Below are 23,532 nucleotides of genomic sequence, written 5' to 3' on the forward strand. Positions count from 1 at the left end.
TTCATCACACACTGATGCTTAATGCCACATGTCAGTGCTCAGAGTTTGTATCTAGTGTCATTTTTCAGCATGCCGAGTAGAGATCTTCATCAGTATCTTTCTGAGAGCGGATATCTAAAAACTGACCAAGTTACATGAAGGTTGGAGAGGTTGAGAAGAAAGAAAACACAGTACTATAGCCAATGAAATGAGAGTTCTTTGTCTCATGTATGTTAGGAGTCAATAAGACTGGAAGCAAGAATCTTTAGTGGAGGGTATTCTTTAATACTGTGTTCACAGGGTCATATAGTTTGCATGCTTCAGATATAAGACCTTGAACAAAGGAACCAGGTCTTATTTATATGATTTATTTAGGTAGAACAACACGTCTCTCTTTAAATGTTATTTTCACCCTATGGTTTCTACGAGGAAAGTCCAGGTATACAGGTGCCATGTTGGCATGCCCCATGTTTTCTATAAACCTACTGGTGTCAAATATCACAGTGTTGACCATTCAAATGTCATACAGCATCAATCAGGTCTGGCTTATCCAAACATACTATCAATGTGGAAATATATTCATTAAAATTTTTAAAAATTTTTTCATTTTGAGTTGATGTTTGGTTCTGTTAGGGCATTAAAAGTACTAACCCCCTGATGTCACTTTAATATCTAAAGGCAATTCTCTCCCTTCTGCAACAAGCCTCACATCCATTTTCTTGGTTACCATAGTGATGAGCCCTCCAACATTCACAACACCACTAGTGAACATTTGGCTTTAGTAACATGGCATGTGGACAATGTCAAAGTACAGTAGAAGATAAAGTATGTTCAAATGTGAAACCAAGGGGTCCCGACCAAAGATTATTTGCCTAAGAGATGGGAACGGGAATAATGAGCTTGTTAGTTTGTGTTATCTGAATGTTGGATGCCATTACAAAGTTTAACACCAGTCCTAGTATACATACAGTTGCATCACAAAATTAATTCCTGGAGTTATAGTTTTTGGAGTTCTAATTCTCGTATTCTTCTTATTACTTGTATTGGTCTTGTTTCTATGAAAACAATTTGTAATTCTTTTTTTAACTACATGCAGTTAGTGGTAAATATAATAACTTTCTGGCACAAAATTTGCATATTGGTAGCATGTAGTGGGAAGAATTCAGACACATCTTATGAAACTACATGCTGTATGAACATTCAGTGCTGTACCATAATTATTTTTCCCTTTATATCAACAACCATCCTCAGTCTGCTGCTACCACACCCACACATAAATACATACAAACTTACTTCCCTGATACACTCGTGCATCAGAATAAGAAACAACAAGATGTCATAGTCTTAACGGGAGGGAGTGGGAGCATTTGTAATTTCTTATCAGCCACTAATTATAGCAGTAACAAGGCCCAGGAGAAGTGACGGCTGCTGGTTTAGATGTCTGCCGGCTTGACAGCAGGGTTAATTAACAGGCTTCCACTAAGATTAAGATGGGACAAAAAACTAAATAGATCAAGATACACACACTCATACATGAGGTACATGCACACATATGCAGGCACGCACCTACACACACTAAACAGCCCTTCCATTCCTAAATTAAGATAGCCGCGCCATCCCATCTATTTCTGCAGAAAATTAGCCTCCCGCTCTGTCGGACAGGCTCAGCCAACTCAAAGCCATTCGCTTCAGACCTAATGCGCTCATTTATACACTTGTGTGACTTATTGATACTGGCACATTCAAAGGAGAACAATTTTGCAGATGTCCCAAATATGGTTCAAGAGAGAAAGCACAGAAAGCAAAAGCCATTAAGAGGTTGACAGCTACACGGCTGCAAACCCTTCAGCTCGCATGCTGTAATCCCTGCTGAGCACATACAATGCCCCTATCCATCTTTCCTCAGTGTAATGTCATAAAATGTGGATCTGGGCCTAAAAGATTTGTCTAAGGCCTGCTCTAATACATCCCCATATCCACCTTGCCTGTTGGTAGGTGCATTCAGGCAGACATGCACAGACTCTAACTGCCAGGTTAATGTAGCAGCTCATTCAGTGGGCTGTAGTGAGTGCTGCCTCCTTTACCAGCTGTCCTAATGCAACTCCTTTAGAAGACTCCATTTGAGCAGAGAGCCCGTATGAATAAAAGAAAGCACTATATCTCATGTTCTTTCTCTTCACTAGCTACTCCCGACCAACTGCTATCTATGTACCCTCAGGGCTAGCACATTGTGACCTGAAGATGTACTGCTGGTGTACTGTTTTGTATTTTAGGACACTGGAGGGCCGGGACTGGGAAGTGGGATGCCTGAGTCTGTCAAATACAGATCAAAGTGTTTTTTATGTAATAAAATTGTTCAGGGCAACACAGATTTTTGAGGGAGGGTGTGACAAAATGACAGTTTGTTCTTATATATGAAAATAATGGGCATTTTCACACTCTATTGTCAGTAAGTGGGATGCATTCGATAGTTATTCATTGCAGTCTGTTAATATCATATTTATATGACTGCACTGGTAAAAGTAGGATCGTTGCCATGGTTACTGTAAAATGTATTAAATATTTGCACTGATTTGGAATGGTGGCTAACTTTGAGTTGTTCCCATATACTATATTAACAACTGGGAGTATTAACATATCTTTTGGCTTGAGAGTGCAGAAGCAATTTGAAAACTGTTACTGCTTCTATTGGCATTAAGAGAGTAAGTAACAGCCATATACTTTTCAACAAATGCACTAAATGATCATCAGCAATTGTGAGAATCTCTATAAGAGTAGAAGTTTGGTCAGTTTGCTGTTTCAGAGCATTTAAGTGTGTGTTAACACAATGCCAAGGAGGAGAGCCATCAGCCATGATCTTAGAGAAGCAATTGTTGCTGCTCATCAACCCAGGAAGGGTTATAGGGCCATTTACAGACTATTTGGAGTCAATCATTCTACATTGAGAAAGATTATTCACAAGTGGAAAACATTCAAGACAATTGTAAATCTCCCCAGGAGTGGACGCACCAGCAGGTTCACCCCAAAGTCAGACTGTGCAATGTTCAGTGAAACTGCAAAAAACTCAAGAGCTACATCTCAGACTCAGTTTGCATGTTAAATGTTAAAGTTCATGAGAGTATAATGAGAAAAAAGACAGAATAAATATGGCTTCTTTGGAAGGATTGCAGGAAAAATGCTCTTCTCCATAAAAAGAACATGGCAGCACAGCTTAGGTTTGCAAATTGCATCTGAACAAACCACAAGACTTCTGGAACAATGACTTTGGAGAAGACTTTGGTCATAATGCACAGCAGCATGTCTGGAGAAAACCAAACACATCATATCAGCACAAACACCCCATACCAACTGTCAAGCACGGCAGTGGAGGGCTGATGATCTGGGTTTGTTCTGCAGCCACAGGACCTGGGAACCTTGCAGTCATTGAGTCCACCATGAACTCCTCTGTATACCAAAGTATTCTAGAGTCAGATGTGAGGCCATCTGTCTGACAGCTAAAGCATGGCTGAAACTGGATCATCAACAGGACAATGATCCCACACACAGCAGCAGATCTACAACAGAATGTCTGAAAAAGAAAATAATCAAGGTGTTAAAATGGTCCAGTCAAAGTCCAAACCTCAAGCTGATAGAAATGCTGTGTGGGACCTTAAGAAAGCTGTGCATAAATGAATGCTGGCAAACATCAATTAACCAAAGCAACGTTGTAATGACATGAGAGATTGATAACATCCTACAGAAAGTAATTACTGTGATGACTCGTTGCTGCTAAAGGTGGTTTTACAACCTACTGAATCATAGGCTGAATCTATTTCCTCACACACTGTCTGTAATTTGGTTTAGTTTTTCTTAAATTAACAATGGCATGCTGTAATCTGTCATATATTGTTCATCTGAGGGTGAATTTAAATGATAATGGAAAGATTTATTTTCATTTATTAAGTCCTAAAACCGAAGAATTGAAGGAGGAAGGACTTTCTTTTCACGACTGCACCTTTAGCAAAGCAGCTCTAATCTTCTTCAATTTTGTTCACATTACAACTCTAGCTCAGATGTCCTTCCTCTCAGTCACATCTGTAAAGTTCTGATTAGCTCATCTGCTTTTCCAACTTCCAACTTTTTCTGTCACAGATGGATCTCTAAAAAAGAAAAAAGGAAAAAAAACTGGGCAAAAGATTAAAGGTCTTCAAACCAGGCTAAATTCATACTAGTCAGCCAAGACACCCAGACAGCTGATGCCTTTATCCAGACTAGAGATGTCTCCTAGTGCACATAAATTGCAAAGGCATTCAGTTCCTCTCGTGATTTGTCGGTGGTGTGAGCAGTGCTGTCTGCTATGTATAATGCAAATCTGGGGGAGGGTTTGTGTGGAAAAGGGAAGCAGTCTCTAGTCCCATTAGAATGAGTAAGTTGCAGTGGCACGGCTGCTAACAGTTTCCTACATTAGCACCCCTAGAGAGTCATGCCTCAGTGACAGCGCTATGCTCAAAGAGGAACTGGGAGAAAGAAATGGGAGAGGGAGGGAGGGTGGGTAGGAGGGAACAGAGTGAGTTGTCTGACCTTAATGCAGAGGGGGGGGGGGATCAGTGTAAAAATCAGCCAGAGGGAAGGATGGGTGGTTGAATGTCGGAAGAAGAGTTTGTGAGTTGCGGCTGCGCTGGCTGGGGGTGATAGTAGTCAATCGGGGTGAGGTGGCACCAAATCTTGTCAATATGGACACTGAAAAAAGAGGCAAGAACAAGCAGGTGATAAGAAGAGGAAAGGAAGAGAAAGACAGCGTTGGGGTTAAAATTTCATGAGGATGTCACTGTGGAGACACCAAATTTTCCCCTGCCATCTGCGATATAGGTGTTCCTCTGGGGCAGCTAATGCAAAACTTGTTTGCATATCAGTGTGTGTGGTGTGTAGTAAAGTGTGTTTGGGGACTTGAGGCTGTCTGTCTGGTCACAGAATTCAGTTATTCACATATCAGCAGTGAACTCAGCAGGAGATAGAAATATAAGCAAAACATAGGAAACAACACAGAACTATCCATATACCTCAGTTTTTTGTGTGTTCTCTTAAAATCCTTTGTCTTATTTCACACTGCTTTCAGCATCCTCCACAGTAGCCTTTTGATCTCTCCCTGTTCACTTATCTGCCATTACAAAGATTGCTGTTTTCACACCGGCCACAGGTCTTTTCGTACCATTTAGCCTGTAAAAAAGCTCAACGAGGAAGCCCTGCGTACTATTTGTCATTAATTGGCACACTGCAACCATAGATTACCGAACATGACAGCGCCTTTTTCAGAGAAATCTATCTGCTGTGACCTCTCTGCAGCGATTACAGCAAGGTCAGAGAACGCACAGGGAAACCAATCAATACAATATTGAGTGCAAGAGCGGCCCGAGTCTGATGCATGGGGACAGAAGGAGGGAAAAAGAAGAAAGAGAGCTTGGATACAAAAAGTGGTGGGAGCGGGGGGTGTAGCAAGCAGAATTGTGAGGAGAAAATGGAAGAAAACGAGACAGCAAAATACATAGAAAGAAAGAATACAAAGAAAGAAAGAATAAAAGTAAAAAAGAGGAATAACCAAGGAGGAAAATGATTGGACACGTCCTGTCCGAGTTTGCAAGCCACAGTTTTGGAACAGAATTGGAAAAAAGGTGAGAATGGAGGCGAGATAGGACCTGAAGGTGGCTGCAGTCTTGCGGGTGGCACCAATATCAGTCTACAGCAATGCCACAGGCACAAACACACAAGCTGACACTCATGGATGACTGCTGTGTATGAGACGTGGTCAGTCTGACGAGAATATTCTGCAGCCACAGGCACAAACACATATTGCCCCAGGGAGGTGTCTGATAACACTGTATGCACTAAATTATACACTGCATACTACACACATGAATGTAGTGCTGTAAGTGAACTGGAATGCAGCACTGTGCAAAAATCTTCAGCCTCTCCTCATTACTTTATATTTTCTTCCAAGCAGCCAGACTTTCCTGTAATCTTTCAAAGTGGCCTCAAGCAATAGTTCTCCAGGCTTTCTGAAGGTCTTTAAAGTTTTTCTTTGGACATTAGCTGCTCTTTTCACTGATTTTCAGTCCAGTTCTGGTACCCGATAATGTTCAGAGAAATGTGTTTTTTTGTTTGTTAAGCTGCTTAACCCTGACCTATGAATGATTTAAGCATAAAAAAGGCACCTAAATCAATGAATAAACCAGTCTAGTGTCCTCACATAACAGACAACAATTTTAAATAGATTCTTTAAGCACTTTGTTACCAACAGCCTGTGGCAAAAACATATCAATTGTTCACATTTCTTTGTTGAATTTATGAAAAATACCAAAGATAACACACTGTTTAACAGACACAAAACAGTCTTTGCAAAGAGCTATTAGCTGAACAGTTGGAATATCTCAGCATGCGGTCCAGTGTGCCCTGAAAAATACTGAGGAGTGGACAAGTTGAGAACAAAAGAATATGTGTCATCTACACAACAAACCTGAAAGGGATGTCCTTAAGAAATTGGGGAAAAAGTCCAGCAAAGACCTTCAGTTGACCCATCTACTGTTCACAGAAGCCTCAACACAAATGGTCTCTATGGAAGGGTGGCTGTGAGGAAGCCATTCTTAAGGAAGGGAAACAGGGAGAAAAGGCTGAGTTTCAAGCTCGATAGCATTGTATCAGCTCTGTTTTTGACTAACATACAGTATTTCGATCTCTGTTTGCATGTTTCAATAAATTGTTGTTCTCCAGTTCTCCTGGCAACACAAAAAGGCAGCATTTCCTGCTTGTCTCTGAAATGCTTATAATCTGAAGCTACAACAGGAAATGTTGGGTGAGAGTTTGCTTTTATTTATTGTGGATTTATTCCAGTAAAGTCAAGGAAACTGCAATACATGAAAAAGTGAAAGACAAACAAATTTGCTGCAAAACAAATGTCTTTATATAAAGCAATTTAAATAATAGATAAAATAACCTTTCAAAAAACCCACCAAACTTGAACCCAACATAACTTCTAAAATCCAGATGGCATTGCGTAGGAGCAATTCAGCACATGCGAATCAAATCATGAATATCATGTAATTAATGCAAAGGACTGCAGTTGCCACAAACCCAAAGATTTATGTTGCCAAGGCAACACTTGAACCATGACAGATCTGAGCTTAATGTAACGGAAAACTTGTTTGGGCGGAAGACAAAAAGAAGATGCGCTGTGTGTAAATACAACAAACAGATTCAACATGAAAGCACAACGGCAACAAAGATCCATATGTAACCAAACATCAATCAGTCATTGGATTATGAACACATGCCTAATACTAAGTAGGCCATAATCATTCCATGTACCAGTAAGGATGTGGACAAAGAACATCTGAGGATGTCACAGAGTGTCTGGTGCTGGGGCTTTGGTAATGGGTCCTTTGATTCTTGCGGGTTTTCGGTGGGACTTTGTAGACTGGGCCAGCTTTCCACAGATGCCATCAGATGCCATCACATTGGTATATGGGGAGTTTTGGAGCTTCGGATTGTTACATTCTTGAGCCTTTCTTAAACAGTTTTTGTGGGGTCTATAACTGGCCTGTTACTATAGGGTGGTGTTGCCGCCTACTGAAATGTTTAGCAGGGTGGGAAGTTTCAAAGTAAAATCCATGAGAATGCAGGTTTTCCCTGCAGAAATAGGCATTGTAATGAGATGAGCAGAGTTATTCATTTCACATTTCAGCGGTTTCATGCTATGGCTAATCAGTATTTGTATAGTCTATCTTGTGTCATTGAATTTGACATAACAGTCATAACAGCAATTGCTTTCTGTTGATACAGGTGTGACACTTTTCCATGTTTATAGATTTTTTTAATTATGGTTTGGTTCATACCCCCTTTTTTTCTACATGAATGGAAAAAATTCTGCTATTTTGAAGTATTTCTTGTTCATTCTTTATCTGAACGTCATTAAACAATACAGGTTTCACCAGGCAAAAACACATAATAGCATGGTCATTAATGGAGTAATTGGCTATAGAAACAAGGACATAAACATGTTTCTTTTGCACTTAAGATAAGTATTTGCACACATGGATTTAATTGGGATTAGGTTAATTTTGGAGCCAGGAACAAAGCCATTCGATGAACTGGAGGTTTGTAACACAGTATATAAAAGAAAATTTGCGATTCCAGAGTTTATTAAAATTCTAACAAGCTTGGAAGTCAATTTTTGGTGCAACCATTTTTCAAATTTTTCAACACAGCCTGAACCCTCTTAGACAAGCTTTCTATAATTTCTTGAAGTAGTCTTCAGGAATAGTTCTCCAGGCTCATTGAAAGACATTCCAAAGCTCTTCTTTGGATGTTGGCTGCCTTTTGTTCCGTTCTTTGTCAACATGATCCCACACTGCTTCAGTAATGTTGAGGTCTGGGCTCTGGGGACTCTAATCCATAACTTCATCATGTGTTTTCATATCCAGGTTTGCTTTTACTGCAGTTGCAGTGTGTTTGGGATCAGTGAAGCTGTTGCATTTTCCAGAAGGTTTTGTAGTGTAGTTTGGTGAATCTGAATCTGATGGTACTTTCCTGAGATCATAGTTCAATAGATTTTAACAAGATCTTCAACAGCACTGACAGAGATGCAGCCCCAAACTAAGATAGCACCTCGACAGTGTTTTACAGATGATTTAAGACACTCACTGTTATACTGCACTCCAGACCCCTCTGTACATGTAGGTTGAAATTGTTATCAAAAAGACCTGTTGCCATTGATTTTCAGTGCACTTCTTGTGTCATTTGGCATAGCTCAGCCTTTTCTCCCTGTTTTTCTTCCTTAAAAATGGTTTCTTGACAGCCATCCTTCAATGGAGACCATTTCTGATGAGGCTGCAGTGAAAGCGCTATTAATATATGCAAAAGTCTGCATTCTGCAGTGGTTGTATGCATTTCCTTTGAAAATTTTCCCTTTTCACATTGCCCTACGACAGATAGAAGGCTGCATGTTTAACATGTGCATAATAATAACTTTAAAAATCAATTCTACATGAACCTTGTCTGATTTCCCTTTCTTTTATTCTCTTAACCACCTCTCTCCAACATGCATATACGACCCACCACTTTGAAATGTGCTCTCCATATTGGTCCAGCAGTGCTCAAGTTCGATTAATGTGTATTCAACTTTTTTGCCACTCTGTGATTGGAAAACAGCTTTAGCTACTCCTGTTCTACAGGAGGAGATGTGGCGGCAAAGACATTAAAAAAACTGAATACGGTACAAAGTTAGGAGGCTAGAGAGTAGAAATTAAACAGGGTTTAGCAAGAAGATTCTGGAGATGGAAAGTTTTTAGGAAGTTGACAGATGAAGCAGAAATCTGATAAAGTAGTTGAAATAAAAAAAAGTGCTTGAAAGAATGAAACGCAAAGAGAAAGATAGGAGAGGTTTCACGTTTCATGCTGCTGAATAAAGATATAAAGACAACACACATTAGCGCAAGTTTGCATTTGTGAGTGGGAGATAACGAGGCAGTGTGTGAGTGGTCTGTGTTTACTCTAATTAACTACATCAATACTGTCAGGCAGCTTTTCTGGCTTTGATAATCTCCCCGGAGGCTGCCAAAAAAATTCTGCACAAACACACCCGTCAATCAGTCATCGTCCCTTTAATGCTAATCTTACTCCAATAAAAAAAACAAAACAAAAAGAAAAAGCAAAGAGGTTCATTCACTTTCTGGGGATGAAATGAGTGTTGGATAGAGTCTGATGGAAGGCTGCGCTTCCTCTATTGCGATTCCACCCTCATTTCATTCAGCTCCATCCACTTCTGCTTCACCCTTGCCTCTCACATACTCATGACATCTATTACATTTTCTCCCCTCTCACACACTCACACACACACCTATGTACACATGCACCGCTGGCCCTACGTTGAATATGTAAATCGACATCTGCTCCAGTACCCAATCTTCAGCCCTCACCATGTGTCTGATATGCTAATGCAGCCAACACAGTTTTTTCACTCCACATCTTCCCCTCCTTTCGCTTTCCCTCTGCTTCCTCTCCTCAGCGCAGACATACCCGAAGCCTGCCAACAGCAGCAGATGAGGGAGAGGAGAGGAGAGAGCGTGGAAAGAGGAGAGAGGAGCTTCAAACAGAACCTGATAATGATCTTGTTATGGATGGATGTTACACACACAAACAGGCATGTGAGCAGCAGCGAGAAGCAGGGCTTATTAGAGAACAATAGCAGGAAATCCAGGAGAGGGATACCGAGTGTGGGAGGAAGGACAAAGCTCAGTCCTCTGGCGCTCTCTGTTCTTCTGCCATTCTGCTACCGCCCCTCCCGCCATCGACTTCACCTGCAACATATCTACCGTAATGAGCTCAGAGGTCGTCAACCCGCAGTCACATTTAACTCTGCTGCTGCAGCATTCCTGCAGCAGTGTGCATGGTTTGCTCTGAAGTAACGCAATTCAACATCTACAAACACAGCCCTGTCATTTGCATTGAGCAGCGAGATGGATGGCGTCCCATTCCAGGGACATTGTTCTCAATCCAACTCCTGGAGTGTGCTTTGATTTATAAAGGATGAAATGGGATGCGACCTGTTTCCCAGAGATCCCCACTTGGCTGTGTTCACAGCTTTTGCTGCTTTGACCGAGTTCTGAGTGAATATATGAATGCTAAAAGACACTAGCTGTGGCTCTCCGATTTGCTGGCTCCATCTGAGGCCAGACTAGCTGTGAGGGAGCCATGTTGAAAGTGATAAGGGATGGTAGAGGGCCTGGCTGTGAGGCCCTGACACAAATTGGTGTCATCACACATACAGTTATGTGAAAAAGAAACTACACCTTGTTTCAATTCTGGAATTCAATGTGTCAGAACACACTGAAACAGTTTTCATGCAGGTATGATCATTCTTTCACATCACTGTTGGGACATTTTGTCTCATTCTTCTTTACAATCTTGTTTAAGTTCACTGAGGTTTGCATTATTTGATTCTTCACAGCTCTATTAAGAGCCAGTCACATTATTTCTATCAGGCTGAGGTCTGGACTTTGACTGGACCATTGCAGCACCTTGATTATTTCCTCCTTCAGACATTCTTTTGTAGATCTGCTGCTGTGTTTTGGTTCATTGTCCTGCTGAAGACCCAGTTTCAGCCAGGCTTTATCTGTCAGACAGATGGCCTCAAATTTGACTCTAGAATACTTTGGTATTGTGTGGTTTGTTCAGATGTAACTCCTTCTCCAAGATCATTGCTGATGTCTGTCCTCCTTGGCATTGTGTGAATACACAGCTGAATGCTCCAGACCAGCAAAACATTTTGGCTCAGTTTTCGTTCAGATGAATATTTGTAATTTTATATGTAATTTGTTTTCATTCATCTGAGTTTGTTTGGATTTTTTATTTTTCAGTTTCACATAAACTGTGCAATTGCCATTTTTCTCCAAATGCAAATAAAAGCCTTTCTCAGTGTTACTGTAAAAATATCAAACATCAGTGGAAGTTCCACAGAGTGAGCAAACACATTTATCAAGCAAGATCTCATTAATCTGCACTAATTTCCCTGAAAAAATAAACATTTATCAGTTTGATCTCAGCAGAACTAAAATAAGTCTTGCTTGTGGACTGAAACATTAATTCACAATGATCTGGAAGACAAGCAGTTGGATTCAATGCTTTTTCATGCCACATTATGAAATCTGCCACTTAACTTTGGCAATTTCATAAAATCCTCAGCATTTACACGACAACTTGTTTACACAGCAACACCAGAAAAAGCAGCATTTTTCCAGCAGCTAAATAGTGCCGCTGCCATCCCTTTTGTTTTGCTTATTTAAGAGAAGTAAGGATCAACATCATTAACAGTATGAGAAGTCAAATTTGCAGCAGCAAATTAGTTCCATTCAAAGCAAACCTCCACAGACATGTTGCAGTTCTCTTTGAACTAGCGTCTAGCTAGCTAGCGAACTAGCATCCAAGGGATGGACAAAAAAAAAGGGAAAACTACAAGAAAAAAGGGGCTAAGTTTGAGCTACAGAGGTGAGCCCCATCCAGCTGAATGGTGAGTGTCAGCTTCAAGAGGCCCAGTTATCAGCCTTTTTAAATGTCCAGTCATGTAAAAGCTGCAAAACAAGAGTACTTGAAATTCCTAAACCTAACCATTTAGGTTTAAATTTTTACTCCTTATCACATAATTGCCCAAGTGTCGTCATGTAATGTCTAATGCCTAAATAAGGTGTAGAAAGCACTGGGTTGAAGATGGATGACTGTTGGGACTAGCTAGGGGTTCTTAAATGGCTAAACTCCATTCTCCCTATGCAGAGTGTCTTTCCTTTTAAAAACTGGTGAACACTGTTTTTCAGTTTAGTTACTTTCGTGTCAATGTGCACCAAAAAGAGAAATTCATATCCCAGGACAAAGATAAATTGGTAATGTCTCAAGGGACTTTTCTCAAATGAGAAAAGTTAAGGTGAGAAAAAAAAAGAAATAGTGGAAAGAAAACTAATGTCTCTGCGTTATATTTAGCAATTTATATAAGGAATATTTATTTAAAAAAAACAACTTTTAAAAAGAAACATCAGACTTGAACAAAACTTAACCACTAAGAAATTTAGTGATAAAATATAATGTAATTTTCTTAACTGGAATAGTTTTTTGATTCAGTCTCTCGTGATATAGCAAGTTTCATCATTTGTCAACTGGGGCATTTCTTATTAATTCTTTGCAACACAAAATCCACCAAAAGGGACATATTTTGTACAGGTAATGACACCAGTGTAAAGGACTTTACAGAAACTAATTATGGATGTGATAAAAATGTTTGTGAATTGAAAAGCAATCATAAATTTGAATTGCTGTGTCCTGTCAATCTTTATTCCCAGCACCCAACAAAGATTTAGTTTGTACAACAAGTAGCTTTCTTTAACTTCTGCCAATGACTGTGTAATCAGTCACAATTAGCGGCAAATAAGCCCAATTAACTACAGCCTGTTAGTGATGTGTTCTGGGAAGTAACAAAGTTGTCTCTTACTGTGATAAGTTGAAAGAAAAAGCAAGTTCGCAGCTAGGATACCACACATCAGACTTTATATATATAACAGAACATGTAATTAAAGGACTTGAAACTATTAGGTGTGGGAAATTAATGACTGAATGAACATTCTTAAATAAGAACTCAACACACTAATTCAAAGAGTAAGTACTCCTCCTCCTAAATTGCATGTCAGCTGGAAAAATATAATCTGATGACATTTTCTCTGTCAGCTGACATGCAATGTTACTCATCTTTTCATTCATGATGGACATGCAGCAAAGCCACATAACTCGAGAGTCAAAGTCATTCAATCTGATAGAAATAAAAACTAGCCAATTACTGGACAATTACAGTACTAACCCAGTCAAAGTTTTTGTTTCTGGACCTTCCTAACTGAGTGAAATGAAGAGCTGTTAAATTTTACCAAATACTACAGCAAGAAGCGTCAGTGCTTCCTTTAGCATAGGATACACTGCACCATCCTTTGTGAGAGAAAGAAAGGACAGGGGGGTGGGAACTAGCAGCTCATGATAACACTATACTTTACTTTTCATACCTTGATAATAGAATAATATTCTGTATTATTACTAATATATGATATAACCTTGATAGAACACAGTGATAAGATTGCATAAGACAGAGAATCTAAAGCACTTTTTGTGGGATTTTTATTGAACAGCTGTAATTTCGGTGCTGCAGACCCACATCACAGTTTGGTGTGAGTGGTCAAATTCTCATATCATCGTGGTCAACTATTCCTATGTCCTTAAGAATGTTTCTACCATCTTCACTTAACCCTCCATGATGTTTTCCAACAATATCAAGGAAAAGAGCTTAGGAAAAGACAATATATGGTCATTTTTTTACTATTTGACTGAACCCCGAAACATTTAAAAAATAAATGGGTAGGTGTGTACAAATCATAACTTGTATTATAGGTCTGGGATCTGTGAGAGGTAGCAATACGAATCAAAGCATTTAGCTATCTGAAAAGACTCATGAGTTCCCCTTTAGTAGTTTATATCAACCAGACAGTGGCAGATCAGCACAGCATCAGTGTTTAATTAAAAGAAAAGCAAACCAATGTCATAGTGAATGACAACAGCTACTTGCTAAACTGCAGCATCTCCACTTAACAAACACATACCTCTTTAATTAAACTTCAACCCCCTGATTCCGCCCCTGTGAAAATGATTTGAATTTACCAGCTCTGCACTGCAAGGAAACTGGCAAAAACAGGGATCATCTGACACAAACAGAGCCTTGTCTTAGCTCAGACAGCTGGACATTGGTTGATATCCAGAGATGTTCCATCCTCCATCCAATCATATGTGTCCATGACTATGACCAATCAGCACATAGTAGAAGGCGTTGGGGATCATGCTAATTCTCAGCACCACATCCTATCTGCCTTCACCACTGGCTGCTTCACTACAAACTAAACTCTCTCCTCTTCACCTGGCGCTTCCTGCATTAGCATTTAGATTTAGGTGAATTCTTAATGTTTCTCTATATGTGTTCTTGGGTTGGTGGGGAGGGTTGAGCTCTGAGACAATTCTGTATCACAATTGATTTGTTTCTGAGGCACTTGTGTGGAACCAAACCATCAACCACCAAACATTTGTCTTTGTTGCTGTAAAATCTCAATGCGAGTGTCCTGTCAAGCACGGTCTTTTCTGTATGCCACCACTTCCATAAACAGATCATACATAAATATGTCAACTCGATGAAAACAAATGCCAAATGAGCACATTGTAGGCTTTCCAAAGCTGCATTGGAGGTTTAATAAGATATGTTTTCATGACAGATGTCTGTTTTAAATCACCATCATCGCACTTCATCACCACGAACACAAGTTTTCTGTTTCATGATTTTTTCCCATGAGACTTTGGTGCTCGTGCAGACATGCATACCTTAATCACATAATTACACCCCAGTGCAGTTTCTTTCCATATGTGATAAATACAGAGGTAAACTGCTTTACGATGCATGCCCTATCTTTCAGCAGTCAGCAGTGAAAACTAGGATGGCTGTTGGTAAAAGAAAAAGCTCTTTTTGGGTGAAGACGAGACCTGAGTACTGCTCTGTGTTTTGAGGCATGCTAATACAATGAAGGCTTTTGATGGGTGCAAACACTGCAGTGCTGCAGCGGGGATGGAAGGTGGGTGTGAATTATTAATTAGATTGTACTTTGCAATGTGTAAACATGAATATACCCATGAAAACTACATACTTGGAATAATGTCTTGTTTAGAGTAAAGTCGGTTAGAAACTTGCTGTCAATGTGACAGTAGCCAACATCTGCTGCCAACTATGAACAGAAGCTATGGCTCTTTTTATGGATTTGCAACTGAAAATTTTACCAAAGGCTGCATGGTGGTGTGGTGGTCAGCACCATCGTCTCACAGCAAGAGGGTTCCTGGTTGGGGCCATTCTGTGTGGAGTTTGCATGTTCTCTCTGTTTATGCGTGGGTTCTCTCCAGGTTCTCCGGCTTCCTCCCACTGCCCAAAAACATGCATGTTAGGTTAATTGGTGACTTTAAAAATTGACCCAAGGAGTGAGTGTGAGTGTGAATGGTTGTGTGTCTCGTTTGTCTCTGTGTGGCCCTGTGATGGACTGGCGACCTGTCCAGGCTGTATCCCGCCTCTCGTCCGATGACCGCTGGGATAGCCTCCAGCCCCCCCACTAAATTAGATTAAGTAGGTGGAAAATCCTCCAAATCACAATATTTTGTAAAATTGTATTGAAATGAATGGCAAACACTTCATTATTGGTTTCCCTGTATTAGGGCAGGTTCATACTCTATAGCAGATAAATCACTGAAGCTCAATAGGAGATCAATGTCCACCTTCTTCATATTAAAGCGAGTGAAACATGCCTGTTAATCATACTAAACACCTTTCAAATCTTTTTTTCCCACAGAAGTTAATTAAAGATTCCGATTTTGTCAAATTAAAAAGCAGGTAGCTTTTTGTACACAAGGAACAAGAGCATGTTATCATGTCACGTTGCACACTGTGACTCCTGTGATTATAACTGTTTTCTTCGATCTTGTGGGTGGGGCTTTCCCTGGGTCAGCGATGCCATGATAAATGAGGGCCATATTGAAGGTCACTCGCAGCTGAACCTTCAGTTGTAAAACCCCTTTTAGAGTTTTGTGTCACCTTTTAACTAAATCTTGTACCTCTACTGGCCTTCACCCTGGTTTAAATGCAGACACTTGACGCCTGACAACCGATTGTGTGGTAGTAAAGCACACAAACCTGATGAAAACCCCAAACCATTTCAGCTTCCTGAGTTCATAGATGAGAAACTGCTTTTAGAACCATTTACTATCCAATCCTCTTTACTTATTCAGGCTACTGGTGTTAATAACTCATGTTAACAAATACCTGAACTCCTTCAGCAGCCTGGTCTGTGGCTGCATGTTTGTGCACATCATGTAATGTTTGTGGATTTCTGTATTTCATCATAACACCTTCGGTGCTTGGCTGCACTGTAGGTGGACAGCTCGTTGTCAGAGCTTCAGCCAAGATATATTGACCAAGCAAATGCACACATGCACAAGCCCTGCAACCAGCCACAAAGACTGTTCCTATTTTACAGGCTAATGATGGGGCAGACATAGAGGGTAGGAGAGGTAGACATGGATTGACAGAAAAAGGAGGAGAAAAAAAAGAGGTAGGAAGGGTGTGGTTGCCAAGGGGAGTGGAATAGGGAATGTACCATTAACACAAGACATGGAGCGTTCTGGGAACATACAGTGTGTATATATGTATATGTCTATATGTATAGACATATATATATATATATATATTATGGTTGCACCGATTGGGAAAGTGTTGGTCGATATGATGTTATAAGTAATTATTTGGACACTAGCCAAATGCTGATACTGATTTTTGTACATTTAATGCACATCCTATTTGTTTTGGCCAATATTCAGCTTGTTGACTGCAATCAGCCTGTCTGCAAATAGAATAACTCCTGCCGATAGCAGTGGCCCATATGTTTCTGGTGTGTCCTGGTTGCGCCCTGAAACTGAAGATTTACTTACATTTGGATTTTTTTTTATCTGAAAGGTTAAAAGAAATATTTTTTTTGTTTGTTTGTTTTCCATGAATGAAAAAAGTGACAGTTGGTATCAGAAAGTAATTTGGCTGATCTTCTGATATCTGGTTAATTAAGATCAAATCAGAAAACCATGAAATGTAGAAGAAATGGCACTATGGTTACAAAGTAGCGGTAATTATTGTTTGCCTGACAACTGTAAAACAAGTTAACAAAACATGCAACATACATTTAGCCTAAACTAATTGAATTTTGATAGGGACTAAAAACAAATAAATAAATATATTCTCAATATTATTGTTATTATCATCATTGCATTTTACAAATGTTGTAAAGGGCTCTATTTTACTAAAATAACAACACAATTTTATGAAAATTTGAATGATTTGTGTGGTTAATTCTCTCAGTTTACCTGTTATTGGCAGGTGTACGAAAAAGTTCATCTCAGGCCCTGCACTGCAGTCTCCATTAAGCTTATTTTATCCTGCTGGGCCTTAAATAGCAGCAGTGCTCCAAGTGTGATTATCATTAATTCAGTTTAATTTCCTCTACTGTAATGAAACATTCATATCCACACATGAATTATTGGGTTTTAATATCACAGCTTGCATCGCCAGAAAAAGGCTGGAAGATGGACTTGAAATTTTAAGCAGGGCTCAATATTTGAACAGAGAATTCCAGGAAAACTGCAAAGAAGTTGTATTGACTTCTGTCGATTGTGTTTCACTTTAGCTCCCAGAGAATATTGAGCTTATTGAAGCATCATCCAGACTCCAAGGGTACAAAATTGGTGTAGAAAGAATAGGAAAGGCTAAAAATATTGGCATAGGGAGTGACTGATGAGAAGGGTTTGGAAATGAAAAAAAATTGGCAGAACACTGAGTCTTTTGACTCACAGTGGAAACATAGTCAAGTTACTAAAAGCTACTTAAAGATGCTACTCATGTTCTAAGAAAACAGTTCTTATATAATCATTGTGTCATGTGTGTTTTTTTTTTTTGTTTGTTTCTCAGCACACAGTGATCTAGTAATATATTTACTGTTGATTTGTGTTTAATGTAAGTCTGTTATCTAACAATAACCAAGACAGTTCTTGAGATATTGTTAGTGGAGCTGATCACAGTTGTTGGTCACCATAAAAGAAAAAGAAAAGGTCAAATTCTTGAAAAAGAAATATCAAGGATGAACAGTCAAATTAAGTTTTTAGATTTAAAAGCAACAATTAACATTCAAATATGAAAACACAATAAATGGGAATAAAGTAGCAATATATATCAATCTATTTTGGTGTCATACTTAATTTGGACTTTAACGAGGGAAGGAAGGGAAATTCTATGCTGTTAGCTAAAATTTCTAATGTTTCAAAAATTAAGGCTACATTTGAAAACCTTTGTTGAATCGGTCCAATTCTAAGTGTCAGAAAAAGGTAAATCTGAAGTCATGAACAATTCTGTTTGTGTTCCCTGTGTCTCTTTTTGCTATAGCAGTACAGGTGAGCAAGTTGGCAAGGCTGCAGGGTTAGTTCATGACTGCGCGTGCGCAACCCATATCGAAGCATGCATATCTCATACGGAGCAGCAAATGTCATTAGGGCGTGACAGCTGTGGTCAGTCATGTTACCTTCAGGCCGTTTTCAAAGTAGGTGTGTACCGTGGAGAGCTGGATGAAAATTGCTCCAATCTACAGGCTGACTTCCTGTTAAACTGAAGTACCTAAACCAAACATATGTTATGAACTTCATCTGCAAAACAAATCCAACTTTGATTGTAAAAGCTGTTATGTTATGAATGTAGATGCTATAGAAGCATAGTTTTGCTACAAGAGGGAAAATTTTGGGCAGCTAACAGCAAACACGTATAATCATCTGGTGAACACTGACTGTTAAGCAGCTGGCATGGGTGTCATCAGACCCCTTTCCACCGAGCCACGTGTCCCAGTACAGATCAGCTGCGCCCCGGTGTAAACTCACATAGGAGTTCTAACAAGCTGGCAGTCAGGGATAGTGTAGCACTAATACTAACTTAACAAAGTACAGTTATCTTTCACAAATGTATGAATTCAAACAACTGACTTTCATTCAAATACAAGTAAGTTGTCTTGCTCGGATCTGTACACACTTGCGTATTGTGTGCGCTAGAAAAGTGCATGACGTAGTGGATGTGCAATAAGCATGCAGCAGAGCAGACGAGTGAACTACATATCAGTAAATGCACAGCACGAATGGCAAGCATGAGTGAGAGTAAACGAGACAGACAGTTCACATGCCGTTTATAACAGCGACATAACGAGGCACACTCCTCAGCTCAGCTGCACGATATTATTTTAGAAAACTCTCACTCGGCTATTTTTATGCGATTTATTTATGCGGTTATTTTTGATGGACTTCACTGTATAACTCTGTATAAATGAAAAAAAGAGACAATGAGTTTTGGATCAAACCCTCACTCCTTTCTAATGTCTTGTTTTTTTTGCCATAGATGGACACATGCTTTTTTTAAAGTAAGCCCAAGGTTCAGAGGAGAGGGTAAGATCTAACCGACATTTATCAAAACAACACTGTATTAAGTTAGAATAATGTTATTAATTGATATGGATCAATTTATATATCTTATTAGAATATACATCATCTGTTTTTTATGTTTACCTTCTGGTTGACAGCACACAGGTGGAGAGAGGAAGATAGAGAGTGAGAGAAAGAGAAAGTCAAGGAGTCAACAAAAAAAGAGACCAAGTGAGAAGGTGGACAGAAAGATGGCATAATGCCAAGGCAGCTTCCCTTTCACTCATTTGCCTAAAACATTTGAAATGACAAAGCAACGTACTGAGATATTGGTTTTAATAGTTATCTGAATTAAGGGAGATCACATTTCAGTAAATTCTGATTCTTAATTGTGGCAAAGAAGAGGAGCAGAACGCCAACGAAGGAGAGGTGTGAGGGAGCAGGATGAACAGGCAGAGAGAGGCAAAACAGAAGGGAAAGACAGACAAGAGTCAGACGAAAGACAGATTTAATTAAGATTTTATTTTAAGATGTGTTTTTTTTTTTTAATTCTATGCCTAAAAAAGTTTATCCGTGTTATTACGGTGTGTAATTTTTTTATAAACATCAACATCCCAAGCCTAATTTTTCTATTTTAACCTATAGCAGTTGGTATTGTAATTTCAGCAGCAGCTGTTTGGCAGCAGTTACAATGCTGGCTTTAGCAAGTTCACTGTTCAAGTTGCATTGCACATTTTATAAACGTAGCCGGTCTTTACGATAAAAAATGCGATCTGAGTAATGGGGGCCTGTGCCCCAGCAGAACTTTATGTCTAGCAACGGCCCTGGCAGCTGGAGATATTTCCCTCAGAGGTTGGTAGAAACCAAAACGAGACGCTTTGGATAATCAGTTGACCCGAAACGTGACACTAAAAGAATGCTTTTGTGGCTCCACAATTAACTGTATCTTTAAATTGGAAGCTGATAGCTCAGTTTTTTCGTCATTTTAACTTTCAGTGTAATGTTCACGACTAGTTTAGCTGCCCTTGATTAGCTAGGATATCAAATGACGAATGTTTTAAATGTGTAAGTCAAGAGTTTTTTCCACTACACTTGTTGGATTTAGGCTGAAAGTGAGGCCTTAAGAAGAAAGCTCAGAATAGGGTCGTCAGCTGGAAACAAAAGGAGGAGTAGGATTAAATTTGGCAGGTAAGGAACCGAGACGACAGGATGGGAATTGAGAAGAGACGGTAAGTAAAAGTAGAAGTAGAATAAGAGGTGCAAAAATGGTCACAAAAGAAGGGAAAAAAGGAAGAAAAAAGGTGATTATGTGACAGAACCTTTTTCTAGTATTGGAGAAAGAAAAGTCACTTTTAAAGCACTGAAATGGTCTTATGTGTGTGTATGTGTGCATGTGACCTTGTCGGTGTGTGTGGGTATGTGTGTGTAAGGAAGCTGTCAACTACTCCAGGCAAGAGAGTTCCAGCACTGTGTCAACCTAATGGGCAGAAACTGGGGCATGGTGAATTATTCAGCAGCTTTTTCAGGAGAGAAGAGAGGCTTCCAATATCTTCCCTTTGGAAAAATGTGAGGACCCTCATCTCATAAAACTCTCAGACACACATGTGTGCCGAACAAGTGTGCTTTCAAATCAGTCTCTGCCAACAAATCCCTCCTAAATTGATGTTCTCGTCTCTAAAAACAAACATGGCAGCAGCTAGCTTAAAAACCCACTGAGACCCATTCTCCATGTTAATTAAGGAAATGAACCAAGCCACAGAGCAATTGGTCCATTGGATAACTTATTTAAAGGTAAATCAAAATCCCCCTTGTCACTCTTGGGAGATAATTGCAATGCCAGTGATTTAGTCTGAGATATGTTCAGTTAGGCAACCAGTTTGGCTTTATTGTTGCATCAATCACAATCCCCAGTTGTAAGAAATAAAACAGAATCACTGCAGTCATTATTAAACAACAATGGAAATCTACACCACAGACCAATTCCAATCAGTCTTTATAGCTCAATCAAATCCAAGAAGAGTTTAAAATAAACATATTTGCTGTACCACACATGTCCTGCTGATGTACCAGACGTTTTCCTTTCGGTGCATCTAACCACATTAGTCATTACCACCAGCAGTCACTTAAGGGAAATTAAGAGGAAATTAAGGGAATGTGTACAGTACCAGTCAAAAGTTTGGACATGGATAGAGATAAAAAAAACTAATGGCTTCACATAACTTTTACCAAAATCATGTCTCAGTATGATCATGATTTTGTACATGTTTTTCAGAGTGACTTTAATAACTCAGAACCTTTGGGTTGGAAATGACAGAGAGACATTTATTTTTAGTAAGATCCCCATGTTGACTACCATCATGTTGGCTTAAAACTAAGGTACTACCTGCTGGACAAAAGTTCCCAGAGAGAATGTGATCTCCCCCAACTTTTAGTGCTTTTATCTGTAGTTTTAAAAGTGAATGAAGCCCCCTTTCATCACCCATGTGCCAACTGCCCTCTAACTTTCATTTAAAGTAAAGCCATTAGAGGCTGTATGGTGGTGTGGAGTTTGTATCTTCTAATCTAATCTAATCTAATCTAATCTAATCTAATCTAATCTAATTTCCTTTTGAGATAAAGTATTGTTCATTCATTTCATTCTCCCTTTGTAGGTGCTGGCTTTCTGGGGGTACTCCAGGTTCCTCCAACCATTCTAAAACACACATATTAAGTTAAGTGCTGATTCTTAATTAACCCTCAGTGAGAGTACGAGTGTGTATGGTTGTTTGTCTCTGTGACAGACAGGCAACCTGTCCAGGACATAGTCTGCCTTTTGCCCGATAGCAGCTAGGATAGGATCCAGCTATAGTCCTGCTACATGTTTAGCTTATCTTGGTCCTTCTCAATCATTTCCTCTATAGCCGGAAAAATATTTGCTGAATGTAGAACTAAATATCATCCACAAATTTGCTGCAATAGCTTCCATTTCAGAATTGTCTGTGTGTCTCAATCTAATCTCCTGAGTGATTTCACTAATGCAACGTTTTCTGTCATTGTTGGTACAAATCATGCATGCATCTACTGCACTAGTTACTATAATCTAGTGCACATGCCCGCAGTTTCAGTGGGTAGTTGTGTTCACAAGAGAGTCAGATGGATGACACTCACAGTTATGCCTGTCAAAATCAAAATCAAATCTGATCTGTACTGAATCTGAACTGAAAAATGTGGCTAGTAATGTGAACGCAGTTTAACATGTACATGTACCATCTGTGTCTGTTTCCCTCCTTCTTGTCATTGAATTCTGAGCAGCAGAGTCAAACCTTATGTAGCGCATGACATTTACAAGAAGGTACGTTCCCTTTCTACCTATCTGCCAATCTCCCATGTGTTTTTTCTCCAAAAGAGCCCCCCTCCCCACTGCTTCTCGTTCTCTGTTCAATCTAACTCACCGACATTTAATTAGTTGGTGAGTGGAGGATGCCTTGCCACATCAGCCCTGTAGTGTAGCTGACCTTTTCCTACTGGGTCACTCATCTCCCATTAGAACACAACTCCACCTACGCACACACAAATACAACCTCCCACCCACCTACACACACTATAGTCTACTCTGACATTGTGGCCATCAGGAAATTGATAGTAAAGTGGAGAGCTCTTATTCAAAATAAGTTCACGTCAAAGGATGTTTTTAATGATTTGTGGAGCTCTGTATGTACATGAGTGTGAATGTGTGTGTGTGCATGAAGTGACATCTTTACATGTTGGTGCAGGTTTGATTATGTGTTGTTGTGAGGAGTCTTCCTTTCAGTCGATTGCATCAGTCCTACCAGCCGTCATAAGAGACTAACAACAGTGATCCTTTCATCTCTGGTCAGTCCAAAATAATGCCCATGCAGCACAGATGCACATAGAAGACTGCACACATATTCGCACACACACACACCTGCACATGCAGTAAAACCAATCAGAAATTTCCAGTTCTGTACCCCC

At 39.6% G+C, this 23,532-nt stretch overlaps 1 protein-coding gene across 1 annotated transcript in view; it reads left to right on the forward strand.

The window, feature by feature from the left end:
• The window catches only part of hdac1 (histone deacetylase 1), a 254,786-nt gene extending 231,511 nt beyond the window's left edge, over window positions 1-23,275 (forward strand). The window contains exon 13 of the transcript XR_011908380.1: window positions 23,264-23,275. The gene's annotated coding sequence lies outside the window, so the exon portion shown is untranslated. The remainder of the gene's footprint in view (window positions 1-23,263) is intronic.
• Window positions 23,276-23,532: the final 257 nt, after the last annotated feature.

Source organism: Leuresthes tenuis, unplaced genomic scaffold (assembly GCF_036924035.1).
Source record: "Leuresthes tenuis unplaced genomic scaffold, fLeuTen1.0.hap1 SCAF_18, whole genome shotgun sequence".
Taxonomy (NCBI): Eukaryota; Metazoa; Chordata; class Actinopteri; order Atheriniformes; family Atherinopsidae; genus Leuresthes; species Leuresthes tenuis.